This window comes from Pelobates fuscus, chromosome 4 (assembly GCF_036172605.1).
Source record: "Pelobates fuscus isolate aPelFus1 chromosome 4, aPelFus1.pri, whole genome shotgun sequence".
In the NCBI taxonomy this organism is placed as follows: Eukaryota; Metazoa; Chordata; class Amphibia; order Anura; family Pelobatidae; genus Pelobates; species Pelobates fuscus.
This window is the reverse complement of record NC_086320.1, coordinates 257524525-257548442: the sequence shown is the minus strand read 5'-3', so window position 1 is coordinate 257548442 and position 23918 is coordinate 257524525. Positions and strand designations below refer to the sequence as shown.

Here is a 23918-nt window from a genome sequence, read left to right as displayed (position 1 = left end):
ATCTTTGTCAGCTTAAACATTTAACACATTTTCCATTTTCTGATCAATCCAAAAACACTGCATAACCTTTTAATTTTTTTTAAAAAGATCTTTTTTTTTTCTTTTAATTGCCAGTGGCGTAAAAGAGTATATTACATTTTGACTGTGTATCACTCTAGCTATTTGTTTTCGATGACCTTCTAGATACAAGCAGATGAGGCTCTGTGGCGCAATGGATAGCGCATTGGACTTCTAGTGTATTGAAGGCATTCAAAGGTTGTGGGTTCGAGTCCCACCAGAGTCGTTGTGTTTTGCTAACAAAGCAGTCAAACCTTTGTAAGAAATACTCCTTCAATACTACAACTACAACATGAAAAACAATCTTAACAAATCTCTAACATAGGTGGTTAACTAGATGCATTCAGAAGGGATCTTAGAATAAGAAGTTAAGAAAGTTGAATAAATATTAACAACAATTACATTTAAATTAATAATGATGGAAACCTGAGCTTAATGTATCACATTACACTTTGATTCTCCATTTATATTAAAGGACTCAAAGAGCTGTTCCCCTTAAACCATGGATGTCAGCTCATATCGTTAGGTGCAAATCAGAAACATCTTGCCCAAATTCCAGAAACTTTTTATTAGTTAAGAAAAAAAAAGTACAGAGCTTTCTACCAAAGACCACTTAACATGTCTGTATGGCCTTCTTTTGTCACTATTGGCAGTAAGTTGTACCAGGAAAAGGAAAGGGATGAAAATATTGTAATTTATGTTGTTAAATGGAAATCTCAACATATAAAAATAAGTCAAAATTTCTGATTCGTCCACCAAAGAACACTTCAGAAACTTTTGACAGTTTTAATATCTTTGTCAGCTTAAACATTTAACACATTTTCCATTTACTGATCAATCCAAAAACACTGCATAACCTTTGAATTTTTTTTAAAAAGAGATCTTTTTTTTTTTTTTTTAATTGCCAGTGGCGTAAAAGAGTATATTACATTTTGACTGTTTATCGCTCTAGCTATTTTTTTTCGTTGACCTTCTATATACAAGCAGATGAGGCTCTGTGGCGCAATGGATAGCGCATTGGACTTCTAGTGTATTGAAGGCATTCAAAGGTTGTGGGTTCGAGTCCCACCAGAGTCGTTGTGTTTTGCTAACAAAGCAGTCAAACCTTTGTAAGAAATACTCCTTCAATACTACAACTACAACATGAAAAACAATCTTAACAAATCTCTAACATAGGTGGTTAACTAGATGCATTCAGAAGGGATCTTAGAATAAGAAGTTAAGAAAGTTGAATAAATATTACCAACAATTACATTTAAATTAATAATGATGGAAACCTGAGCTTAATGTATCACATTACACTTTGATTCTCCATTTATATTAACCCCTTAAGGACCAAACCTCTAGAATAAAAGGGAATCATGACATGTCACACATGTCATGTGTCCTTAAGGGGTTAAAGGACTCAAAGAGCTGTTCCCCTTAAACCATGGATGTCAGCTCATATCGTTAGGTGCAAATCAGAAACATCTTGCCCAAATTCCAGAAACTTTTTATTAGTTAAGAAAAAAAAAGTACAGAGCTTTCTACCAAAGACCACTTAACATGTCTGTATGGCCTTCTTTTGTCACTATTGGCAGTAAGTTGTACCAGGAAAAGGAAAGGGATGAAAATGTTGTAATTTATGTTGTTAAATGGAAATCTCAACATATAAAAAGAAGTCAAAATTTCTGATTCGTCCACCAAAGAACACTTCAGAAACTTTTGACAGTTTTAATATCTTTGTCAGCTTAAACATTTAACACATTTTCCATTTTCTGATCAATCCAAAAACACTGCATAACCTTTGAATTTTTTTTAAAAAGAGATCTTGTTTTTTTTTTTTAATTGCCAGTGGCGTAAAAGAGTATATTACATTTTGACTGTTTATCGCTCTAGCTATTTTTTTTCGTTGACCTTCTATATACAAGCAGATGAGGCTCTGTGGCGCAATGGATAGCGCATTGGACTTCTAGTGTATTGAAGGCATTCAAAGGTTGTGGGTTCGAGTCCCACCAGAGTCGTTGTGTTTTGCTAACAAAGCAGTCAAACCTTTGTAAGAAATACTCCTTCAATACTACAACTACAACATGAAAAACAATCTTAACAAATCTCTAACATAGGTGGTTAACTAGATGCATTCAGAAGGGATCTTAGAATAAGAAGTTAAGAAAGTTGAATAAATATTAACAACAATTACATTTAAATTAATAATGATGGAAACCTGAGCTTAATGTATCACATTACACTTTGATTCTCCATTTATATTAAAGGACTCAAAGAGCTGTTCCCCTTAAACCATGGATGTCAGCTCATATCGTTAGGTGCAAATCAGAAACATCTTGCCCAAATTCCAGAAATTTTTTATTAGTTAAGAAAAAAAAAGTACAGAGCTTTCTACCAAAGACCACTTAACATGTCTGTATGGCCTTCTTTTGTCACTATTGGCAGTAAGTTGTACCAGGAAAAGGAAAGGGATGAAAATGTTGTAATTTATGTTGTTAAATGGAAATCTCAACATATAAAAAGAAGTCAAAATTTCTGATTCGTCCACCAAAGAACACTTCAGAAACTTTTGACAGTTTTAATATCTTTGTCAGCTTAAACATTTAACACATTTTCCATTTTCTGATCAATCCAAAAACACTGCATAACCTTTGAATTTTTTTTAAAAAGAGATCTTTTTTTTTTTTTTAATTGCCAGTGGCGTAAAAGAGTATATTACATTTTGACTGTTTATCGCTCTAGCTATTTTTTTTCGTTGACCTTCTATATACAAGCAGATGAGGCTCTGTGGCGCAATGGATAGCGCATTGGACTTCTAGTGTATTGAAGGCATTCAAAGGTTGTGGGTTCGAGTCCCACCAGAGTCGTTGTGTTTTGCTAACAAAGCAGTCAAACCTTTGTAAGAAATACTCCTTCAATACTACAACTACAACATGAAAAACAATCTTAACAAATCTCTAACATAGGTGGTTAACTAGATGCATTCAGAAGGGATCTTAGAATAAGAAGTTAAGAAAGTTGAATAAATATTACCAACAATTACATTTAAATTAATAATGATGGAAACCTGAGCTTAATGTATCACATTACACTTTGATTCTCCATTTATATTAAAGGACTCAAAGAGCTGTTCCCCTTAAACCATGGATGTCAGCTCATATCGTTAGGTGCAAATCAGAAACATCTTGCCAAATTCCAGAAACTTTTTATTAGTTAAGAAAAAAAAAAGTACAGAGCTTTCTACCAAAGACCACTTAACATGTCTGTATGGCCTTCTTTTGTCACTATTGGCAGTAAGTTGTACCAGGAAAAGGAAAGGGATGAAAATGTTGTAATTTATGTTGTTAAATGGAAATCTCAACATATAAAAAGAAGTCAAAATTTCTGATTCGTCCACCAAAGAACACTTCAGAAACTTTTGACAGTTTTAATATCTTTGTCAGCTTAAACATTTAACACATTTTCCATTTTCTGATCAATCCAAAAACACTGCATAACCTTTGAATTTTTTTTAAAAAGAGATCTTGTTTTTTTTTTTTAATTGCCAGTGGCGTAAAAGAGTATATTACATTTTGACTGTTTATCGCTCTAGCTATTTTTTTTCGTTGACCTTCTATATACAAGCAGATGAGGCTCTGTGGCGCAATGGATAGCGCATTGGACTTCTAGTGTATTGAAGGCATTCAAAGGTTGTGGGTTCGAGTCCCACCAGAGTCGTTGTGTTTTGCTAACAAAGCAGTCAAACCTTTGTAAGAAATACTCCTTCAATACTACAACTACAACATGAAAAACAATCTTAACAAATCTCTAACATAGGTGGTTAACTAGATGCATTCAGAAGGGATCTTAGAATAAGAAGTTAAGAAAGTTGAATAAATATTAACAACAATTACATTTAAATTAATAATGATGGAAACCTGAGCTTAATGTATCACATTACACTTTGATTCTCCATTTATATTAAAGGACTCAAAGAGCTGTTCCCCTTAAACCATGGATGTCAGCTCATATCGTTAGGTGCAAATCAGAAACATCTTGCCCAAATTCCAGAAATTTTTTATTAGTTAAGAAAAAAAAAGTACAGAGCTTTCTACCAAAGACCACTTAACATGTCTGTATGGCCTTCTTTTGTCACTATTGGCAGTAAGTTGTACCAGGAAAAGGAAAGGGATGAAAATGTTGTAATTTATGTTGTTAAATGGAAATCTCAACATATAAAAATAAGTCAAAATTTCTGATTCGTCCACCAAAGAACACTTCAGAAACTTTTGACAGTTTTAATATCTTTGTCAGCTTAAACATTTAACACATTTTCCATTTTCTGATCAATCCAAAAACACTGCATAACCTTTGAATTTTTTTTAAAAAGAGATCTTTTTTTTTTTTTTAATTGCCAGTGGCGTAAAAGAGTATATTACATTTTGACTGTTTATCGCTCTAGCTATTTTTTTTCGTTGACCTTCTATATACAAACAGATGAGGCTCTGTGGCGCAATGGATAGCGCATTGGACTTCTAGTGTATTGAAGGCATTCAAAGGTTGTGGGTTCGAGTCCCACCAGAGTCGTTGTGTTTTGCTAACAAAGCAGTCAAACCTTTGTAAGAAATACTCCTTCAATACTACAACTACAACATGAAAAACAATCTTAACAAATCTCTAACATAGGTGGTTAACTAGATGCATTCAGAAGGGATCTTAGAATAAGAAGTTAAGAAAGTTGAATAAATATTACCAACAATTACATTTAAATTAATAATGATGGAAACCTGAGCTTAATGTATCAAATTACACTTTGATTCTCCATTTATATTAAAGGACTCAAAGAGCTGTTCCCCTTAAACCATGGATGTCAGCTCATATCGTTAGGTGCAAATCAGAAACATCTTGCCCAAATTCCAGAAACTTTTTATTAGTTAAGAAAAAAAAAGTACAGAGCTTTCTACCAAAGACCACTTAACATGTCTGTATGGCCTTCTTTTGTCACTATTGGCAGTAAGTTGTACCAGGAAAAGGAAAGGGATGAAAATGTTGTAATTTATGTTGTTAAATGGAAATCTCAACATATAAAAAGAAGTCAAAATTTCTGATTCGTCCACCAAAGAACACTTCAGAAACTTTTGACAGTTTTAATATCTTTGTCAGCTTAAATATTTAACACATTTTCCATTTTCTGATCAATCCAAAAACACTGCATAACCTTTGAATTTTTTTTAAAAAGAGATCTTTTTTTTTTTTTAATTGCCAGTGGCGTAAAAGAGTATATTACATTTTGACTGTTTATCGCTCTAGCTATTTTTTTTCGTTGACCTTCTATATACAAGCAGATGAGGCTCTGTGGCGCAATGGATAGCGCATTGGACTTCTAGTGTATTGAAGGCATTCAAAGGTTGTGGGTTCGAGTCCCACCAGAGTCGTTGTGTTTTGCTAACAAAGCAGTCAAACCTTTGTAAGAAATACTCCTTCAATACTACAACTACAACATGAAAAACAATCTTAACAAATCTCTAACATAGGTGGTTAACTAGATGCATTCAGAAGGGATCTTAGAATAAGAAGTTAAGAAAGTTGAATAAATATTACCAACAATTACATTTAAATTAATAATGATGGAAACCTGAGCTTAATGTATCACATTACACTTTGATTCTCCATTTATATTAAAGGACTCAAAGAGCTGTTCCCCTTAAACCATGGATGTCAGCTCATATCGTTAGGTGCAAATCAGAAACATCTTGCCCAAATTCCAGAAACTTTTTATTAGTTAAGAAAAAAAAAGTACAGAGCTTTCTACCAAAGACCACTTAACATGTCTGTATGGCCTTCTTTTGTCACTATTGGCAGTAAGTTGTACCAGGAAAAGGAAAGGGATGAAAATGTTGTAATTTATGTTGTTAAATGGAAATCTCAACATATAAAAAGAAGTCAAAATTTCTGATTCGTCCACCAAAGAACACTTCAGAAACTTTTGACAGTTTTAAAATCTTTGTCAGCTTAAACATTTAACACATTTTCCATTTTCTGATCAATCCAAAAACACTGCATAACCTTTGAATTTTTTTTAAAAAGAGATCTTTTTTTTTTTTTTAATTGCCAGTGGCGTAAAAGAGTATATTACATTTTGACTGTTTATCGCTCTAGCTATTTTTTTTCGATGACCTTCTATATACAAGCAGATGAGGCTCTGTGGCGCAATGGATAGCGCATTGGACTTCTAGTGTATTGAAGGCATTCAAAGGTTGTGGGTTCGAGTCCCACCAGAATCGTTGTGTTTTGCTAACAAAGCAGTCAAACCTTTGTAAGAAATACTCCTTCAATACTACAACTACAACATGAAAAACAATCTTAACAAATCTCTAACATAGGTGGTTAACTAGATGCATTCAGAAGGGATCTTAGAATAAGAAGTTAAGAAAGTTGAATAAATATTACCAACAATTACATTTAAATTAATAATGATGGAAACCTGAGCTTAATGTATCACATTACACTTTGATTCTCCATTTATATTAAAGGACTCAAAGAGGTGTTCCCCTTAAACCATGGATGTCAGCTCATATCGTTAGGTGCAAATCAGAAACATCTTGCCCAAATTCCAGAAACTTTTTATTAGTTAAGAAAAAAAAAGTACAGAGCTTTCTACCAAAGACCACTTAACATGTCTGTATGGCCTTCTTTTGTCACTATTGGCAGTAAGTTGTACCAGGAAAAGGAAAGGGATGAAAATGTTGTAATTTATGTTGTTAAATGGAAATCTCAACATATAAAAAGAAGTCAAAATTTCTGATTCGTCCACCAAAGAACACTTCAGAAACTTTTGACAGTTTTAATATCTTTGTCAGCTTAAACATTTAACACATTTTCCATTTTCTGATCAATCCAAAAACACTGCATAACCTTTGAATTTTTTTTAAAAAGAGATCTTTTTTTTTTTTTTAATTGCCAGTGGCGTAAAAGAGTATATTACATTTTGACTGTTTATCGCTCTAGCTATTTTTTTTCGTTGACCTTCTATATACAAGCAGATGAGGCTCTGTGGCGCATTGGACTTCTAGTGTATTGAAGGCATTCAAAGGTTGTGGGTTCGAGTCCCACCAGAGTCGTTGTGTTTTGCTAACAAAGCAGTCAAACCTTTGTAAGTAATACTCCTTCAATACTACAACTACAACATGAAAAACAATCTTAACAAATCTCTAACATAGGTGGTTAACTAGATGCATTCAGAAGGGATCTTAGAATAAGAAGTTAAGAAAGTTGAATAAATATTAACAACAATTACATTTAAATTAATAATGATGGAAACCTGAGCTTAATGTATCACATTACACTTTGATTCTCCATTTATATTAAAGGACTCAAAGAGCTGTTCCCCTTAAACCATGGATGTCAGCTCATATCGTTAGGTGCAAATCAGAAACATCTTGCCCAAATTCCAGAAACTTTTTATTAGTTAAGAAAAAAAAAGTACAGAGCTTTCTACCAAAGACCACTTAACATGTCTGTATGGCCTTCTTTTGTCACTATTGGCAGTAAGTTGTACCAGGAAAAGGAAAGGGATGAAAATGTTGTAATTTATGTTGTTAAATGGAAATCTCAACATATAAAAATAAGTCAAAATTTCTGATTCGTCCACCAAAGAACACTTCAGAAACTTTTGACAGTTTTAATATCTTTGTCAGCTTAAACATTTAACACATTTTCCATTTTCTGATCAATCCAAAAACACTGCATAACCTTTGAATTTTTTTTAAAAAGAGATCTTTTTTTTTTTTTTTAATTGCCAGTGGCGTAAAAGAGTATATTACATTTTGACTGTTTATCGCTCTAGCTATTTTTTTTCGTTGACCTTCTATATACAAGCAGATGAGGCTCTGTGGCGCAATGGATAGCGCATTGGACTTCTAGTGTATTGAAGGCATTCAAAGGTTGTGGGTTCGAGTCCCACCAGAGTCGTTGTGTTTTGCTAACAAAGCAGTCAAACCTTTGTAAGTAATACTCCTTCAATACTACAACTACAACATGAAAAACAATCTTAACAAATCTCTAACATAGGTGGTTAACTAGATGCATTCAGAAGGGATCTTAGAATAAGAAGTTAAGAAAGTTGAATAAATATTACCAACAATTACATTTAAATTAATAATGATGGAAACCTGAGCTTAATGTATCACAGTACACTTTGATTCTCCATTTATATTAAAGGACTCAAAGAGCTGTTCCCCTTAAACCATGGATGTCAGCTCATATCGTTAGGTGCAAATCAGAAACATCTTGCCCAAATTCCAGAAACTTTTTATTAGTTAAGAAAAAAAAAAGTACAGAGCTTTCTACCAAAGACCACTTAACATGTCTGTATGGCCTTCTTTTGTCACTATTGGCAGTAAGTTGTACCAGGAAAAGGAAAGGGATGAAAATGTTGTAATTTATGTTGTTAAATGGAAATCTCAACATATAAAAATAAGTCAAAATTTCTGATTCGTCCACCAAAGAACACTTCAGAAAATTTTGACAGTTTTAATATCTTTGTCAGCTTAAACATTTAACACATTTTCCATTTTCTGATCAATCCAAAAACACTGCATAACCTTTGAATTTTTTTTAAAAAGAGATCTTTTTTTTTTTTTTTTAATTGCCAGTGGCGTAAAAGAGTATATTACATTTTGACTGTTTATCGCTCTAGCTATTTTTTTTCGTTGACCTTCTATATACAAGCAGATGAGGCTCTGTGGCGCAATGGATAGCACATTGGACTTCTAGTGTATTGAAGGCATTCAAAGGTTGTGGGTTCGAGTCCCACCAGAGTCGTCGTGTTTTGCTAACAAAGCAGTCAAACCTTTGTAAGAAATACTCCTTCAATACTACAACTACAACATGAAAAACAATCTTAACAAATCTCTAACATAGGTGGTTAACTAGATGCATTCAGAAGGGATCTTAGAATAAGAAGTTAAGAAAGTTGAATAAATATTACCAACAATTACATTTAAATTAATAATGATGGAAACCTGAGCTTAATGTATCACATTACACTTTGATTCTCCATTTATATTAAAGGACTCAAAGAGCTGTTCCCCTTAAACCATGGATGTCAGCTCATATCGTTAGGTGCAAATCAGAAACATCTTGCCCAAATTCCAGAAACTTTTTATTAGTTAAGAAAAAAAAAGTACAGAGCTTTCTACCAAAGACCACTTAACATGTCTGTATGGCCTTCTTTTGTCACTATTGGCAGTAAGTTGTACCAGGAAAAGGAAAGGGATGAAAATGTTGTAATTTATGTTGTTAAATGGAAATCTCAACATATAAAAAGAAGTCAAAATTTCTGATTCGTCCACCAAAGAACACTTCAGAAACTTTTGACAGTTTTAATATCTTTGTCAGCTTAAACATTTAACACATTTTCCATTTTCTGATCAATCCAAAAACACTGCATAACCTTTGAATTTTTTTTAAAAAGAGATCTTTTTTTTTTTTTTTAATTGCCAGTGGCGTAAAAGAGTATATTACATTTTGACTGTTTATCGCTCTAGCTATTTTTTTTCGTTGACCTTCTATATACAAGCAGATGAGGCTCTGTGGCGCAATGGATAGCGCATTGGACTTCTAGTGTATTGAAGGCATTCAAAGGTTGTGGGTTCGAGTCCCACCAGAGTCGTCGTGTTTTGCTAACAAAGCAGACAAACCTTTGTAAGAAATACTCCTTCAATACTACAACTACAACATGAAAAACAATCTTAACAAATCTCTAACAGAGGTGGTTAACTAGATGCATTCAGAAGGGATCTTAGAATAAGAAGTTAAGAAAGTTGAATAAATATTACCAACAATTACATTTAAATTAATAATGATGGAAACCTGAGCTTAATGTATCACAGTACACTTTGATTCTCCATTTATATTAAAGGACTCAATGAGCTGTTCCACTTAAACCATGGATGTCAGCTCATATCGTTAGGTGCAAATCAGAAACATCTTGCCCAAATTCCAGAAACTTTTTATTAGTTAAGAAAAAAAAAGTACAGAGCTTTCTACCAAAGACCACTTAACATGTCTGTATGGCCTTCTTTTGTCACTATTGGCAGTAAGTTGTACCAGGAAAAGGAAAGGGATGAAAATGTTGTAATTTATGTTGTTAAATGGAAATCTCAACATATAAAAAGAAGTCAAAATGTCTGATTCGTCCACCAAAGAACACTTCAGAAACTTTTGACAGTTTTAATATCTTTGTCAGCTTAAACATTTAACACATTTTCCATTTTCTGATCAATCCAAAAACACTGCATAACCTTTGAATTTTTTTTTTAAAAAGAGATCTTTTTTTTTTCTTTTAATTGCCAGTGGCGTAAAAGAGTATATTACATTTTGACTGTGTATCACTCTAGCTATTTTTTTCCGTTGACCTTCTATATACAAGCAGGTGAGGCTCTGTGGCGCAATGGATAGCGCATTGGACTTCTAGTGTATTGAAGGCATTCAAAGGTTGTGGGTTCGAGTCTCACCAGAGTCATTGTGTTTTGCTAACAAAGCAGTCAAACCTTTGTAAGAAATACTCCTTCAATACTACAACTACAACATGAAAAACAATTTTAACAAATCTCTAACATAGGTGGTTAACTAGATGCATTCAGAAGGGATCTTAGAATAAGAAGTTAAGAAAGTTGAATAAATATTACCAACAATTACATTTAAATTAATAATGATGGAAACCTGAGCTTAATGTATCACATTACACTTTGATTCTCCATTTATATTAAAGGACTCAAAGAGCTGTTCCCCTTAAACCATGGATGTCAGCTCATATCGTTAGGTGCAAATCAGAAACATCTTGCCCAAATTCCAGAAACTTTTTATTAGTTAAGAAAAAAAAAGTACAGAGCTTTCTACCAAAGACCACTTAACATGTCTGTATGGCCTTCTTTTGTCACTATTGGCAGTAAGTTGTACCAGGAAAAGGAAAGGGATGAAAATGTTGTAATTTATGTTGTTAAATGGAAATCTCAACATATAAAAAGAAGTCAAAATGTCTGATTCGTCCACCAAAGAACACTTCAGAAACTTTTGACAGTTTTAATATCTTTGTCAGCTTAAACATTTAACACATTTTCCATTTTCTGATCAATCCAAAAACACTGCATAACCTTTGAATTTTTTTTTAAAAAGAGATCTTTTTTTTTTTCTTTTAATTGCCAGTGGCGTAAAAGAGTATATTACATTTTGACTGTGTATCACTCTAGCTATTTTTTTTCGTTGACCTTCTATATACAAGCAGGTGAGGCTCTGTGGCGCAATGGATAGCGCATTGGACTTCTAGTGTATTGAAGCCATTCAAAGGTTGTGGGTTCGAGTCTCACCAGAGTCGTTTTGTTTTGCTAACAAAGCAGTCAAACCTTTGTAAGAAATACTCCTTCAATACTACAACTACAACATGAAAAACAATCTTAACAAATCTCTAACATAGGTGGTTAACTAGATGCATTCAGAAGGGATCTTAGAATAAGAAGTTAAGAAAGTTGAATAAATATTACCAACAATTACATTTAAATTAATAATGATGGAAACCTGAGCTTAATGTATCACATTACACTTTGATTCTCCATTTATATTAAAGGACTCAAAGAGCTGTTCCCCTTAAACCATGGATGTCAGCTCATATCGTTAGGTGCAAATCAGAAACATCTTGCCCAAATTCCAGAAACTTTTTATTAGTTAAGAAAAAAAAAGTACAGAGCTTTCTACCAAAGACCACTTAACATGTCTGTATGGCCTTCTTTTGTCACTATTGGCAGTAAGTTGTACCAGGAAAAGGAAAGGGATGAAAATGTTGTAATTTATGTTGTTAAATGGAAATCTCAACATATGAAAAGAAGTCAAAATTTCTGATTCGTCCACCAAAGAACACTTCAGAAACTTTTGACAGTTTTAATATCTTTGTCAGCTTAAACATTTAACACATTTTCCATTTTCTGATCAATCCAAAAACACTGCATAACCTTTGAATTTTTTTAAAAAGAGATCTTTTTTTTTTTAATTGCCAGTGGCGTAAAAGAGTATATTACATTTTGACTGTTTATCGCTCTAGCTATTTTTTTTCGTTGACCTTCTATATACAAGCAGATGAGGCTCTGTGGCGCAATGGATAGCGCATTGGACTTCTAGTGTATTGAAGGCATTCAAAGGTTGTGGGTTCGAGTCCCACCAGAGTCGTCGTGTTTTGCTAACAAAGCAGACAAACCTTTGTAAGAAATACTCCTTCAATACTACAACTACAACATGAAAAACAATCTTAACAAATCTCTAACAGAGGTGGTTAACTAGATGCATTCAGAAGGGATCTTAGAATAAGAAGTTAAGAAAGTTGAATAAATATTACCAACAATTACATTTAAATTAATAATGATGGAAACCTGAGCTTAATGTATCACAGTACACTTTGATTCTCCATTTATATTAAAGGACTCAATGAGCTGTTCCACTTAAACCATGGATGTCAGCTCATATCGTTAGGTGCAAATCAGAAACATCTTGCCCAAATTCCAGAAACTTTTTATTAGTTAAGAAAAAAAAAGTACAGAGCTTTCTACCAAAGACCACTTAACATGTCTGTATGGCCTTCTTTTGTCACTATTGGCAGTAAGTTGTACCAGGAAAAGGAAAGGGATGAAAATGTTGTAATTTATGTTGTTAAATGGAAATCTAAACATATAAAAAGAAGTCAAAATTTCTGATTCGTCCACCAAAGAACACTTCAGAAACTTTTGACAGTTTTAATATCTTTGTCAGCTTAAACATTTAACACATTTTCCATTTTCTGATCAATCCAAAAACACTGCATAACCTTTGAATTTTTTTAAAAAGAGATCTTTTTTTTTTAATTGCCAGTGGCGTAAAAGAGTATATTACATTTTGACTGTTTATCGCTCTAGCTATTTTTTTTCGATGACCTTCCATATACAAGCAGATGAGGCTCTGTGGCGCAATGGATAGCGCATTGGACTTCTAGTGTATTGAAGGCATTCAAAGGTTGTGGGTTCGAGTCCCACCAGAGTCGTCTTGTTTTGCTAACAAAGCAGACAAACCTTTGTAAGAAATACTCCTTCAATACTACAACTACAACATGAAAAACAATCTTAACAAATCTCTAACATAGGTGGTTAACTAGATGCATTCAGAAGGTATCTTAGAATAAGAAGTTAAGAAAGTTGAATAAATATTACCAACAATTACATTTAAATTAATAATGATGGAAACCTGAGCTTAATGTATCACAGTACACTTTGATTCTCCATTTATATTAAAGGACTCAAAGAGCTGTTCCCCTTAAACCATGGATGTCAGCTCATATCGTTAGGTGCAAATCAGAAACATCTTGCCCAAATTCCAGAAACTTTTTATTAGTTAAGAAAAAAAAAGTACAGAGCTTTCTACCAAACACCACTTAACATGTCTGTATGGCCTTCTTTTGTCACTATTGGCAGTAAGTTGTACCAGGAAAAGGAAAGGGATGAAAATGTTGTAATTTATGTTGTTAAATGGAAATCTCAACATATAAAAAGAAGTCAAAATGTCTGATTCGTCCACCAAAGAACACTTCAGAAACTTTTGACAGTTTTAATATCTTTGTCAGCTTAAACATTTAACACATTTTCCATTTTCTGATCAATCCAAAAACACTGCATAACCTTTGAATTTTTTTTTAAAAAGAGATCTTTTTTTTTTCTTTTAATTGCCAGTGGCGTAAAAGAGTATATTACATTTTGACTGTGTATCACTCTAGCTATTTTTTTTCGTTGACCTTCTATATACAAGCAGATGAGGCTCTGTGGCGCAATGGATAGCGCATTGGACTTCTAGTGTATTGAAGGCATTCAAAGGTTGTGGGTTCGAGTCCCACCAGAGTCGTTGTGTTTTGCTAACAAAGCAGTCAAACCTTTGTAAGAAATACTCCTTCAATACTACAACTACAACATGAAAAACAATCTTAACAAATCTCTAACATAGGTGGTTAACTAGATGCATTCAGAAGGGATCTTAGAATAAGAAGTTAAGAAAGTTGAATAAATATTAACAACAATTACATTTAAATTAATAATGATGGAAACCTGAGCTTAATGTATCACATTACAATTTGATTCTCCATTTATATTAAAGGACTCAAAGAGCTGTTCCCCTTAAACCATGGATGTCAGCTCATATCGTTAGGTGCAAATCAGAAACATCTTGCCCAAATTCCAGAAACTTTTTATTAGTTAAGAAAAAAAAAGTACAGAGCTTTCTACCAAAGACCACTTAACATGTCTGTATGGCCTTCTTTTGTCACTATTGGCAGTAAGTTGTACCAGGAAAAGGAAAGGGATGAAAATGTTGTAATTTATGTTGTTAAATGGAAATCTCAACATATAAAAATAAGTCAAAATTTCTGATTCGTCCACCAAAGAACACTTCAGAAACTTTTGACAGTTTTAATATCTTTGTCAGCTTAAACATTTAACACATTTTCCATTTTCTGATCAATCCAAAAACACTGCATAACCTTTGAATTTTTTTTAAAAAGAGATCTTTTTTTTTTTTTTTTAATTGCCAGTGGCGTAAAAGAGTATATTACATTTTGACTGTTTATCGCTCTAGCTATTTTTTTTCGTTGACCTTCTATATACAAGCAGATGAGGCTCTGTGGCTCAATGGATAGCGCATTGGACTTCTAGTGTATTGAAGGCGTTCAAAGGTTGTGGGTTCGAGTCCCACCAGAGTCGTTGTGTTTTGTTAACAAAGCAGTCAAACATTTGTAAGAAATACTCCTTCAATACTACAACTACAACATGAAAAACAATCTTAACAAATCTCTAACATAGGTGTTTAACTAGATGCATTCAGAAGGGATCTTAGAATAAGAAGTTAAGAAAGTTGAATAAATATTACCAACAATTACATTTAAATTAATAATGATGGAAACCTGAGCTTAATGTATCACATTACACTTTGATTCTCCATTTATATTAAAGGACTCAAAGAGCTGTTCCCCTTAAACCATGGATGTCAGCTCATATCGTTAGGTGCAAATCAGAAACATCTTGCCCAAATTCCAGAAACTTTTTATTAGTTAAGAAAAAAAAAGTACAGAGCTTTCTACCAAAGACCACTTAACATGTCTGTATGGCCTTCTTTTGTCACTATTGGCAGTAAGTTGTACCAGGAAAAGGAAAGGGATGAAAATGTTGTAATTTATGTTGTTAAATGGAAATCTCAACATATAAAAAGAAGTCAAAATTTCTGATTCGTCCACCAAAGAACACTTCAGAAACTTTTGACAGTTTTAATATCTTTGTCAGCTTAAACATTTAACACATTTTCCATTTTCTGATCAATCCAAAAACACTGCATAACCTTTGAATTTTTTTTTAAAAAGAGATCTTTTTTTTTTCTTTTAATTGCCAGTGGCGTAAAAGAGTATATTACATTTTGACTGTGTATCACTCTAGCTATTTTTTTTCGTTGACCTTCTATATACAAGCAGGTGAGGCTCTGTGGCGCAATGGATAGCGCATTGCACTTCTAGTGTATTGAAGGCATTCAAAGGTTGTGGGTTCGAGTCCCACCAGAGTCGTTGTGTTTTGCTAACAAAGCAGTCAAACCTTTGTAAGAAATACTCCTTCAATACTACAACTACAACATGAAAAACAATCTTAACAAATCTCTAACATAGGTGGTTAACTAGATGCATTCAGAAGGGATCTTAGAATAAGAAGTTAAGAAAGTTGAATAAATATTACCAACAATTACATTTAAATTAATAATGATGGAAACCTGAGCTTAATGTATCACATTACACTTTGATTCTCCATTTATATTAAAGGACTCAAAGAGCTGTTCTCCTTAAACCATGGATGTCAGCTCATATCGTTAGGTGCAAATCAGAAACATCTTGCCCAAATTCCAGAAACTTTTTATTAGTTAAGAAAAAAAAAGTACAGAGCTTTCTACCAAAGACCACTTAACATGTCTGTATGGCCTTCTTTTGTCACTATTGGCAGTAAGTTGTACCAGGAAAAGGAAAGGGATGAAAATGTTGTAATTTATGTTGTTAAATGGAAATCTCAACATATAAAAAGAAGTCAAAATGTCTGATTCGTCCACCAAAGAACACTTCAGAAACTTTTGACAGTTTTAATATCTTTGTCAGCTTAAACATTTAACACATTTTCCATTTTCTGATCAATCCAAAAACACTGCATAACCTTTGAATTTTTTTTTTAAAAAGAGATCTTTTTTTTTTCTTTTAATTGCCAGTGGCGTAAAAGAGTATATTACATTTTGACTGTGTATCACTCTAGCTATTTTTTTCCGTTGACCTTCTATATACAAGCAGGTGAGGCTCTGTGGCGCAATGGATAGCGCATTGGACTTCTAGTGTATTGAAGGCATTCAAAGGTTGTGGGTTCGAGTCTCACCAGAGTCATTGTGTTTTGCTAACAAAGCAGTCAAACCTTTGTAAGAAATACTCCTTCAATACTACAACTACAACATGAAAAACAATTTTAACAAATCTCTAACATAGGTGGTTAACTAGATGCATTCAGAAGGGATCTTAGAATAAGAAGTTAAGAAAGTTGAATAAATATTACCAACAATTACATTTAAATTAATAATGATGGAAACCTGAGCTTAATGTATCACATTACACTTTGATTCTCCATTTATATTAAAGGACTCAAAGAGCTGTTCCCCTTAAACCATGGATGTCAGCTCATATCGTTAGGTGCAAATCAGAAACATCTTGCCCAAATTCCAGAAACTTTTTATTAGTTAAGAAAAAAAAAGTACAGAGCTTTCTACCAAAGACCACTTAACATGTCTGTATGGCCTTCTTTTGTCACTATTGGCAGTAAGTTGTACCAGGAAAAGGAAAGGGATGAAAATGTTGTAATTTATGTTGTTAAATGGAAATCTCAACATATAAAAAGAAGTCAAAATGTCTGATTCGTCCACCAAAGAACACTTCAGAAACTTTTGACAGTTTTAATATCTTTGTCAGCTTAAACATTTAACACATTTTCCATTTTCTGATCAATCCAAAAACACTGCATAACCTTTGAATTTTTTTTTAAAAAGAGATCTTTTTTTTTTTCTTTTAATTGCCAGTGGCGTAAAAGAGTATATTACATTTTGACTGTGTATCACTCTAGCTATTTTTTTTCGTTGACCTTCTATATACAAGCAGGTGAGGCTCTGTGGCGCAATGGATAGCGCATTGGACTTCTAGTGTATTGAAGCCATTCAAAGGTTGTGGGTTCGAGTCTCACCAGAGTCGTTGTGTTTTGCTAACAAAGCAGTCAAACCTTTGTAAGAAATACTCCTTCAATACTACAACTACAACATGAAAAACAATCTTAACAAATCTCTAACATAGGTGGTTAACTAGATGCATTCAGAAGGGATCTTAGAATAAGAAGTTAAGAAAGTTGAATAAATATTACCAACAATTACATTTAAATTAATAATGATGGAAACCTGAGCTTAATGTATCACATTACACTTTGATTCTCCATTTATATTAAAGGACTCAAAGAGCTGTTCCCCTTAAACCATGGATGTCAGCTCATATCGTTAGGTGCAAATCAGAAACATCTTGCCCAAATTCCAGAAACTTTTTATTAGTTAAGAAAAAAAAAGTACAGAGCTTTCTACCAAAGACCACTTAACATGTCTGTATGGCCTTCTTTTGTCACTATTGGCAGTAAGTTGTACCAGGAAAAGGAAAGGGATGAAAATGTTGTAATTTATGTTGTTAAATGGAAATCTCAACATATGAAAAGAAGTCAAAATTTCTGATTCGTCCACCAAAGAACACTTCAGAAACTTTTGACAGTTTTAATATCTTTGTCAGCTTAAACATTTAACACATTTTCCATTTTCTGATCAATCCAAAAACACTGCATAACCTTTGAATTTTTTTAAAAAGAGATCTTTTTTTTTTTAATTGCCAGTGGCGTAAAAGAGTATATTACATTTTGACTGTTTATCGCTCTAGCTATTTTTTTTCGTTGACCTTCTATATACAAGCAGATGAGGCTCTGTGGCGCAATGGATAGCGCATTGGACTTCTAGTGTATTGAAGGCATTCAAAGGTTGTGGGTTCGAGTCCCACCAGAGTCGTCGTGTTTTGCTAACAAAGCAGACAAACCTTTGTAAGAAATACTCCTTCAATACTACAACTACAACATGAAAAACAATCTTAACAAATCTCTAACAGAGGTGGTTAACTAGATGCATTCAGAAGGGATCTTAGAATAAGAAGTTAAGAAAGTTGAATAAATATTACCAACAATTACATTTAAATTAATAATGATGGAAACCTGAGCTTAATGTATCACAGTACACTTTGATTCTCCATTTATATTAAAGGACTCAATGAGCTGTTCCACTTAAACCATGGATGTCAGCTCATATCGTTAGGTGCAAATCAGAAACATCTTGCCCAAATTCCAGAAACTTTTTATTAGTTAAGAAAAAAAAAGTACAGAGCTTTCTACCAAAGACCACTTAACATGTCTGTATGGCCTTCTTTTGTCACTATTGGCAGTAAGTTGTACCAGGAAAAGGAAAGGGATGAAAATGTTGTAATTTATGTTGTTAAATGGAAATCTAAACATATAAAAAGAAGTCAAAATTTCTGATTCGTCCACCAAAGAACACTTCAGAAACTTTTGACAGTTTTAATATCTTTGTCAGCTTAAACATTTAACACATTTTCCATTTTCTGATCAATCCAAAAACACTGCATAACCTTTGAATTTTTTTAAAAAGAGATCTTTTTTTTTTAATTGCCAGTGGCGTAAAAGAGTATATTACATTTTGACTGTTTATCGCTCTAGCTATTTTTTTTCGATGACCTTCCATATACAAGCAGATGAGGCTCTGTGGCGCAATGGATAGCGCATTGGACTTCTAGTGTATTGAAGGCATTCAAAGGTTGTGGGTTCGAGTCCTACCAGAGTCGTCTTGTTTTGCTAACAAAGCAGACAAACCTTTGTAAGAAATACTCCTTCAATACTACAACTACAACATGAAAAACAATCTTAACAAATCTCTAACATAGGTGGTTAACTAGATGCATTCAGAAGGTATCTTAGAATAAGAAGTTAAGAAAGTTGAATAAATATTACCAACAATTACATTTAAATTAATAATGATGGAAACCTGAGCTTAATGTATCACAGTACACTTTGATTCTCCATTTATATTAAAGGACTCAAAGAGCTGTTCCCCTTAAACCATGGATGTCAGCTCATATCGTTAGGTGCAAATCAGAAACATCTTGCCCAAATTCCAGAAACTTTTTATTAGTTAAGAAAAAAAAAGTACAGAGCTTTCTACCAAACACCACTTAACATGTCTGTATGGCCTTCTTTTGTCACTATTGGCAGTAAGTTGTACCAGGAAAAGGAAAGGGATGAAAATGTTGTAATTTATGTTGTTAAATGGAAATCTCAACATATAAAAAGAAGTCAAAATGTCTGATTCGTCCACCAAAGAACACTTCAGAAACTTTTGACAGTTTTAATATCTTTGTCAGCTTAAACATTTAACACATTTTCCATTTTCTGATCAATCCAAAAACACTGCATAACCTTTGAATTTTTTTTTAAAAAGAGATCTTTTTTTTTTCTTTTAATTGCCAGTGGCGTAAAAGAGTATATTACATTTTGACTGTGTATCACTCTAGCTATTTTTTTTCGTTGACCTTCTATATACAAGCAGATGAGGCTCTGTGGCGCAATGGATAGCGCATTGGACTTCTAGTGTATTGAAGGCATTCAAAGGTTGTGGGTTCGAGTCCCACCAGAGTCGTTGTGTTTTGCTAACAAAGCAGTCAAACCTTTGTAAGAAATACTCCTTCAATACTACAACTACAACATGAAAAACAATCTTAACAAATCTCTAACATAGGTGGTTAACTAGATGCATTCAGAAGGGATCTTAGAATAAGAAGTTAAGAAAGTTGAATAAATATTAACAACAATTACATTTAAATTAATAATGATGGAAACCTGAGCTTAATGTATCACATTACAATTTGATTCTCCATTTATATTAAAGGACTCAAAGAGCTGTTCCCCTTAAACCATGGATGTCAGCTCATATCGTTAGGTGCAAATCAGAAACATCTTGCCCAAATTCCAGAAACTTTTTATTAGTTAAGAAAAAAAAAGTACAGAGCTTTCTACCAAAGACCACTTAACATGTCTGTATGGCCTTCTTTTGTCACTATTGGCAGTAAGTTGTACCAGGAAAAGGAAAGGGATGAAAATGTTGTAATTTATGTTGTTAAATGGAAATCTCAACATATAAAAATAAGTCAAAATTTCTGATTCGTCCACCAAAGAACACTTCAGAAACTTTTGACAGTTTTAATATCTTTGTCAGCTTAAACATTTAACACATTTTCCATTTTCTGATCAATCCAAAAACACTGCATAACCTTTGAATTTTTTTTAAAAAGAGATCTTTTTTTTTTTTTTTTAATTGCCAGTGGCGTAAAAGAGTATATTACATTTTGACTGTTTATCGCTCTAGCTATTTTTTTTCGTTGACCTTCTATATACAAGCAGATGAGGCTCTGTGGCTCAATGGATAGCGCATTGGACTTCTAGTGTATTGAAGGCGTTCAAAGGTTGTGGGTTCGAGTCCCACCAGAGTCGTTGTGTTTTGTTAACAAAGCAGTCAAACATTTGTAAGAAATACTCCTTCAATACTACAACTACAACATGAAAAACAATCTTAACAAATCTCTAACATAGGTGTTTAACTAGATGCATTCAGAAGGGATCTTAGAATAAGAAGTTAAGAAAGTTGAATAAATATTACCAACAATTACATTTAAATTAATAATGATGGAAACCTGAGCTTAATGTATCACATTACACTTTGATTCTCCATTTATATTAAAGGACTCAAAGAGCTGTTCCCCTTAAACCATGGATGTCAGCTCATATCGTTAGGTGCAAATCAGAAACATCTTGCCCAAATTCCAGAAACTTTTTATTAGTTAAGAAAAAAAAAGTACAGAGCTTTCTACCAAAGACCACTTAACATGTCTGTATGGCCTTCTTTTGTCACTATTGGCAGTAAGTTGTACCAGGAAAAGGAAAGGGATGAAAATGTTGTAATTTATGTTGTTAAATGGAAATCTCAACATATAAAAAGAAGTCAAAATTTCTGATTCGTCCACCAAAGAACACTTCAGAAACTTTTGACAGTTTTAATATCTTTGTCAGCTTAAACATTTAACACATTTTCCATTTTCTGATCAATCCAAAAACACTGCATAACCTTTGAATTTTTTTTTAAAAAGAGATCTTTTTTTTTTCTTTTAATTGCCAGTGGCGTAAAAGAGTATATTACATTTTGACTGTGTATCACTCTAGCTATTTTTTTTCGTTGACCTTCTATATACAAGCAGGTGAGGCTCTGTGGCGCAATGGATAGCGCATTGCACTTCTAGTGTATTGAAGGCATTCAAAGGTTGTGGGTTCGAGTCCCACCAGAGTCGTTGTGTTTTGCTAACAAAGCAGTCAAACCTTTGTAAGAAATACTCCTTCAATACTACAACTACAACATGAAAAACAATCTTAACAAATCTCTAACATAGGTGGTTAACTAGATGCATTCAGAAGGGATCTTAGAATAAGAAGTTAAGAAAGTTGAATAAATATTACCAACAATTACATTTAAATTAATAATGATGGAAACCTGAGCTTAATGTATCACATTACACTTTGATTCTCCATTTATATTAAAGGACTCAAAGAGCTGTTCTCCTTAAACCATGGATGTCAGCTCATATCGTTAGGTGCAAATCAGAAACATCTTGCCCAAATTCCAGAAACTTTTTATTAGTTAAGAAAAAAAAAGTACAGAGCTTTCTACCAAAGACCACTTAACATGTCTGTATGGCCTTCTTTTGTCACTATTGGCAGTAAGTTGTACCAGGAAAAGGAAAGGGATGAAAATGTTGTAATTTATGTTGTTAAATGGAAATCTCAACATATAAAAAGAAGTCAAAATTTCTGATTCGTCCACCAAAGAACACTTCAGAAACTTTTGACAGTTTTAATATCTTTGTCAGCTTAAACATTTAACACATTTTCCATTTTCTGATCAATCCAAAAACACTGCATAACCTTTGAATTTTTTTTTAAAAAGAGATCTTTTTTTTTTCTTTTAATTGCCAGTGGCGTAAAAGAGTATATTACATTTTGACTGTGTATCACTCTAGCTATTTTTTTTCGTTGACCTTATATATACAAGCAGGTGAGGCTCTGTGGCGCAATGGATAGCGCATTGCACTTCTAGTGTATTGAAGGCATTCAAAGGTTGTGGGTTCGAGTCCCACCAGAGTCGTTGTGTTTTGCTAACAAAGCAGTCAAACCTTTGTAAGAAATACTCCTTCAATACTACAACTACAACATGAAAAACAATCTTAACAAATCTCTAACATAGGTGGTTAACTAGATGCATTCAGAAGGGATCTTAGAATAAGAAGTTAAGAAAGTTGAATAAATATTACCAACAATTACATTTAAATTAATAATGATGGAAACCTGAGCTTAATGTATCACATTACACTTTGATTCTCCATTTATATTAAAGGACTCAAAGAGCTGTTCTCCTTAAACCATGGATGTCAGCTCATATCGTTAGGTGCAAATCAGAAACATCTTGCCCAAATTCCAGAAACTTTTTATTAGTTAAGAAAAAAAAAGTACAGAGCTTTCTACCAAAGACCACTTAACATGTCTGTATGGCCTTCTTTTGTCACTATTGGCAGTAAGTTGTACCAGGAAAAGGAAAGGGATGAAAATGTTGTAATTTATGTTGTTAAATGGAAATCTCAACATATAAAAAGAAGTCAAAATTTCTGATTCGTCCACCAAAGAACACTTCAGAAACTTTTGACAGTTTTAATATCTTTGTCAGCTTAAACATTTAACACATTTTCCATTTTCTGATCAATCCAAAAACACTGCATAACCTTTGAATTTTTTTTTAAAAAGAGATCTTTTTTTTTTCTTTTAATTGCCAGTGGCGTAAAAGAGTATATTACATTTTGACTGTGTATCACTCTAGCTATTTTTTTTCGTTGACCTTCTATATACAAGCAGGTGAGGCTCTGTGGCGCAATGGATAGCGCATTGCACTTCTAGTGTATTGAAGGCATTCAAAGGTTGTGGGTTCGAGTCCCACCAGAACACTTCAGAAACTTTTGACAGTTTTAATATCTTTGTCAGCTTAAACATTTAACACATTTTCCATTTTCTGATCAATCCAAAAACACTGCATAACCTTTGAATTTTTTTTAAAAAGAGATCTTTTTTTTTTTTTTTAATTGCCAGTGGCGTAAAAGAGTATATTACATTTTGACTGTTTATCGCTCTAGCTATTTTTTTTCGTTGACCTTCTACATACAAGCAGATGAGGCTCTGTGGCGCAATGGATAGCGCATTGGACTTCTAGTGTATTGAAGGCATTCAAAGGTTGTGGGTTCGAGTCCCACCAGAGTCGTTGTGTTTTGCTAACAAAGCAGTCAAACCTTTGTAAGAAATACTCCTTCAATACTACAACTACAACATGAAAAACAATCTTAACAAATCTCTAACATAGGTGGTTAACTAGATGCATTCAGAAGGGATCTTAGAATAAAAAGTTAAGAAAGTTGAATAAATATTACCAACAATTACATTTAAATTAATAATGATGGAAACCTGAGCTTAATGTATCACATTACACTTTGATTCTCCATTTATATTAAAGGACTCAAAGAGCTGTTCCCCTTAAACCATGGATGTCAGCTCATATCGTTAGGTGCAAATCAGAAACATCTT

The 23918-nt window shown here is 33.1% G+C and overlaps 18 non-coding genes across 18 annotated transcripts; all 18 read left to right on the top strand.

The window, feature by feature from the left end:
- The first annotated feature begins 197 nt into the window (after nt 1-197).
- TRNAR-UCU (transfer RNA arginine (anticodon UCU)) lies at nt 198-283 on the top strand. Its single transcript is given in 2 exon segments — nt 198-234; nt 248-283. It is a non-coding gene; the product is annotated as a tRNA-Arg (tRNA).
- Nucleotides 284-1048: 765 nt separating this feature from the next.
- On the top strand, nt 1049-1134 carry TRNAR-UCU (transfer RNA arginine (anticodon UCU)). Its single transcript is given in 2 exon segments — nt 1049-1085; nt 1099-1134. It is a non-coding gene; the product is annotated as a tRNA-Arg (tRNA).
- An 840-nt stretch (nt 1135-1974) lies between these two features.
- TRNAR-UCU (transfer RNA arginine (anticodon UCU)) lies at nt 1975-2060 on the top strand. The gene is given in 2 exon segments: nt 1975-2011; nt 2025-2060. It is a non-coding gene; the product is annotated as a tRNA-Arg (tRNA).
- Nucleotides 2061-2823: 763 nt separating this feature from the next.
- TRNAR-UCU (transfer RNA arginine (anticodon UCU)) lies at nt 2824-2909 on the top strand. Its single transcript is given in 2 exon segments — nt 2824-2860; nt 2874-2909. It is a non-coding gene; the product is annotated as a tRNA-Arg (tRNA).
- Nucleotides 2910-3673: 764 nt separating this feature from the next.
- TRNAR-UCU (transfer RNA arginine (anticodon UCU)) lies at nt 3674-3759 on the top strand. Its single transcript is given in 2 exon segments — nt 3674-3710; nt 3724-3759. It is a non-coding gene; the product is annotated as a tRNA-Arg (tRNA).
- Nucleotides 3760-4522: 763 nt separating this feature from the next.
- On the top strand, nt 4523-4608 carry TRNAR-UCU (transfer RNA arginine (anticodon UCU)). The gene is given in 2 exon segments: nt 4523-4559; nt 4573-4608. It is a non-coding gene; the product is annotated as a tRNA-Arg (tRNA).
- A 762-nt stretch (nt 4609-5370) lies between these two features.
- On the top strand, nt 5371-5456 carry TRNAR-UCU (transfer RNA arginine (anticodon UCU)). Its single transcript is given in 2 exon segments — nt 5371-5407; nt 5421-5456. It is a non-coding gene; the product is annotated as a tRNA-Arg (tRNA).
- A 2450-nt stretch (nt 5457-7906) lies between these two features.
- Nucleotides 7907-7992, top strand: TRNAR-UCU (transfer RNA arginine (anticodon UCU)). The gene is given in 2 exon segments: nt 7907-7943; nt 7957-7992. It is a non-coding gene; the product is annotated as a tRNA-Arg (tRNA).
- A 1616-nt stretch (nt 7993-9608) lies between these two features.
- Nucleotides 9609-9694, top strand: TRNAR-UCU (transfer RNA arginine (anticodon UCU)). Its single transcript is given in 2 exon segments — nt 9609-9645; nt 9659-9694. It is a non-coding gene; the product is annotated as a tRNA-Arg (tRNA).
- Nucleotides 9695-10460: 766 nt separating this feature from the next.
- On the top strand, nt 10461-10546 carry TRNAR-UCU (transfer RNA arginine (anticodon UCU)). The gene is given in 2 exon segments: nt 10461-10497; nt 10511-10546. It is a non-coding gene; the product is annotated as a tRNA-Arg (tRNA).
- A 1611-nt stretch (nt 10547-12157) lies between these two features.
- On the top strand, nt 12158-12243 carry TRNAR-UCU (transfer RNA arginine (anticodon UCU)). The gene is given in 2 exon segments: nt 12158-12194; nt 12208-12243. It is a non-coding gene; the product is annotated as a tRNA-Arg (tRNA).
- A 758-nt stretch (nt 12244-13001) lies between these two features.
- On the top strand, nt 13002-13087 carry TRNAR-UCU (transfer RNA arginine (anticodon UCU)). Its single transcript is given in 2 exon segments — nt 13002-13038; nt 13052-13087. It is a non-coding gene; the product is annotated as a tRNA-Arg (tRNA).
- A 765-nt stretch (nt 13088-13852) lies between these two features.
- On the top strand, nt 13853-13938 carry TRNAR-UCU (transfer RNA arginine (anticodon UCU)). The gene is given in 2 exon segments: nt 13853-13889; nt 13903-13938. It is a non-coding gene; the product is annotated as a tRNA-Arg (tRNA).
- A 2468-nt stretch (nt 13939-16406) lies between these two features.
- Nucleotides 16407-16492, top strand: TRNAR-UCU (transfer RNA arginine (anticodon UCU)). The gene is given in 2 exon segments: nt 16407-16443; nt 16457-16492. It is a non-coding gene; the product is annotated as a tRNA-Arg (tRNA).
- A 1611-nt stretch (nt 16493-18103) lies between these two features.
- Nucleotides 18104-18189, top strand: TRNAR-UCU (transfer RNA arginine (anticodon UCU)). Its single transcript is given in 2 exon segments — nt 18104-18140; nt 18154-18189. It is a non-coding gene; the product is annotated as a tRNA-Arg (tRNA).
- A 758-nt stretch (nt 18190-18947) lies between these two features.
- Nucleotides 18948-19033, top strand: TRNAR-UCU (transfer RNA arginine (anticodon UCU)). The gene is given in 2 exon segments: nt 18948-18984; nt 18998-19033. It is a non-coding gene; the product is annotated as a tRNA-Arg (tRNA).
- A 765-nt stretch (nt 19034-19798) lies between these two features.
- Nucleotides 19799-19884, top strand: TRNAR-UCU (transfer RNA arginine (anticodon UCU)). The gene is given in 2 exon segments: nt 19799-19835; nt 19849-19884. It is a non-coding gene; the product is annotated as a tRNA-Arg (tRNA).
- A 3628-nt stretch (nt 19885-23512) lies between these two features.
- Nucleotides 23513-23598, top strand: TRNAR-UCU (transfer RNA arginine (anticodon UCU)). Its single transcript is given in 2 exon segments — nt 23513-23549; nt 23563-23598. It is a non-coding gene; the product is annotated as a tRNA-Arg (tRNA).
- The last annotated feature ends 320 nt before the right edge of the window (nt 23599-23918 follow it).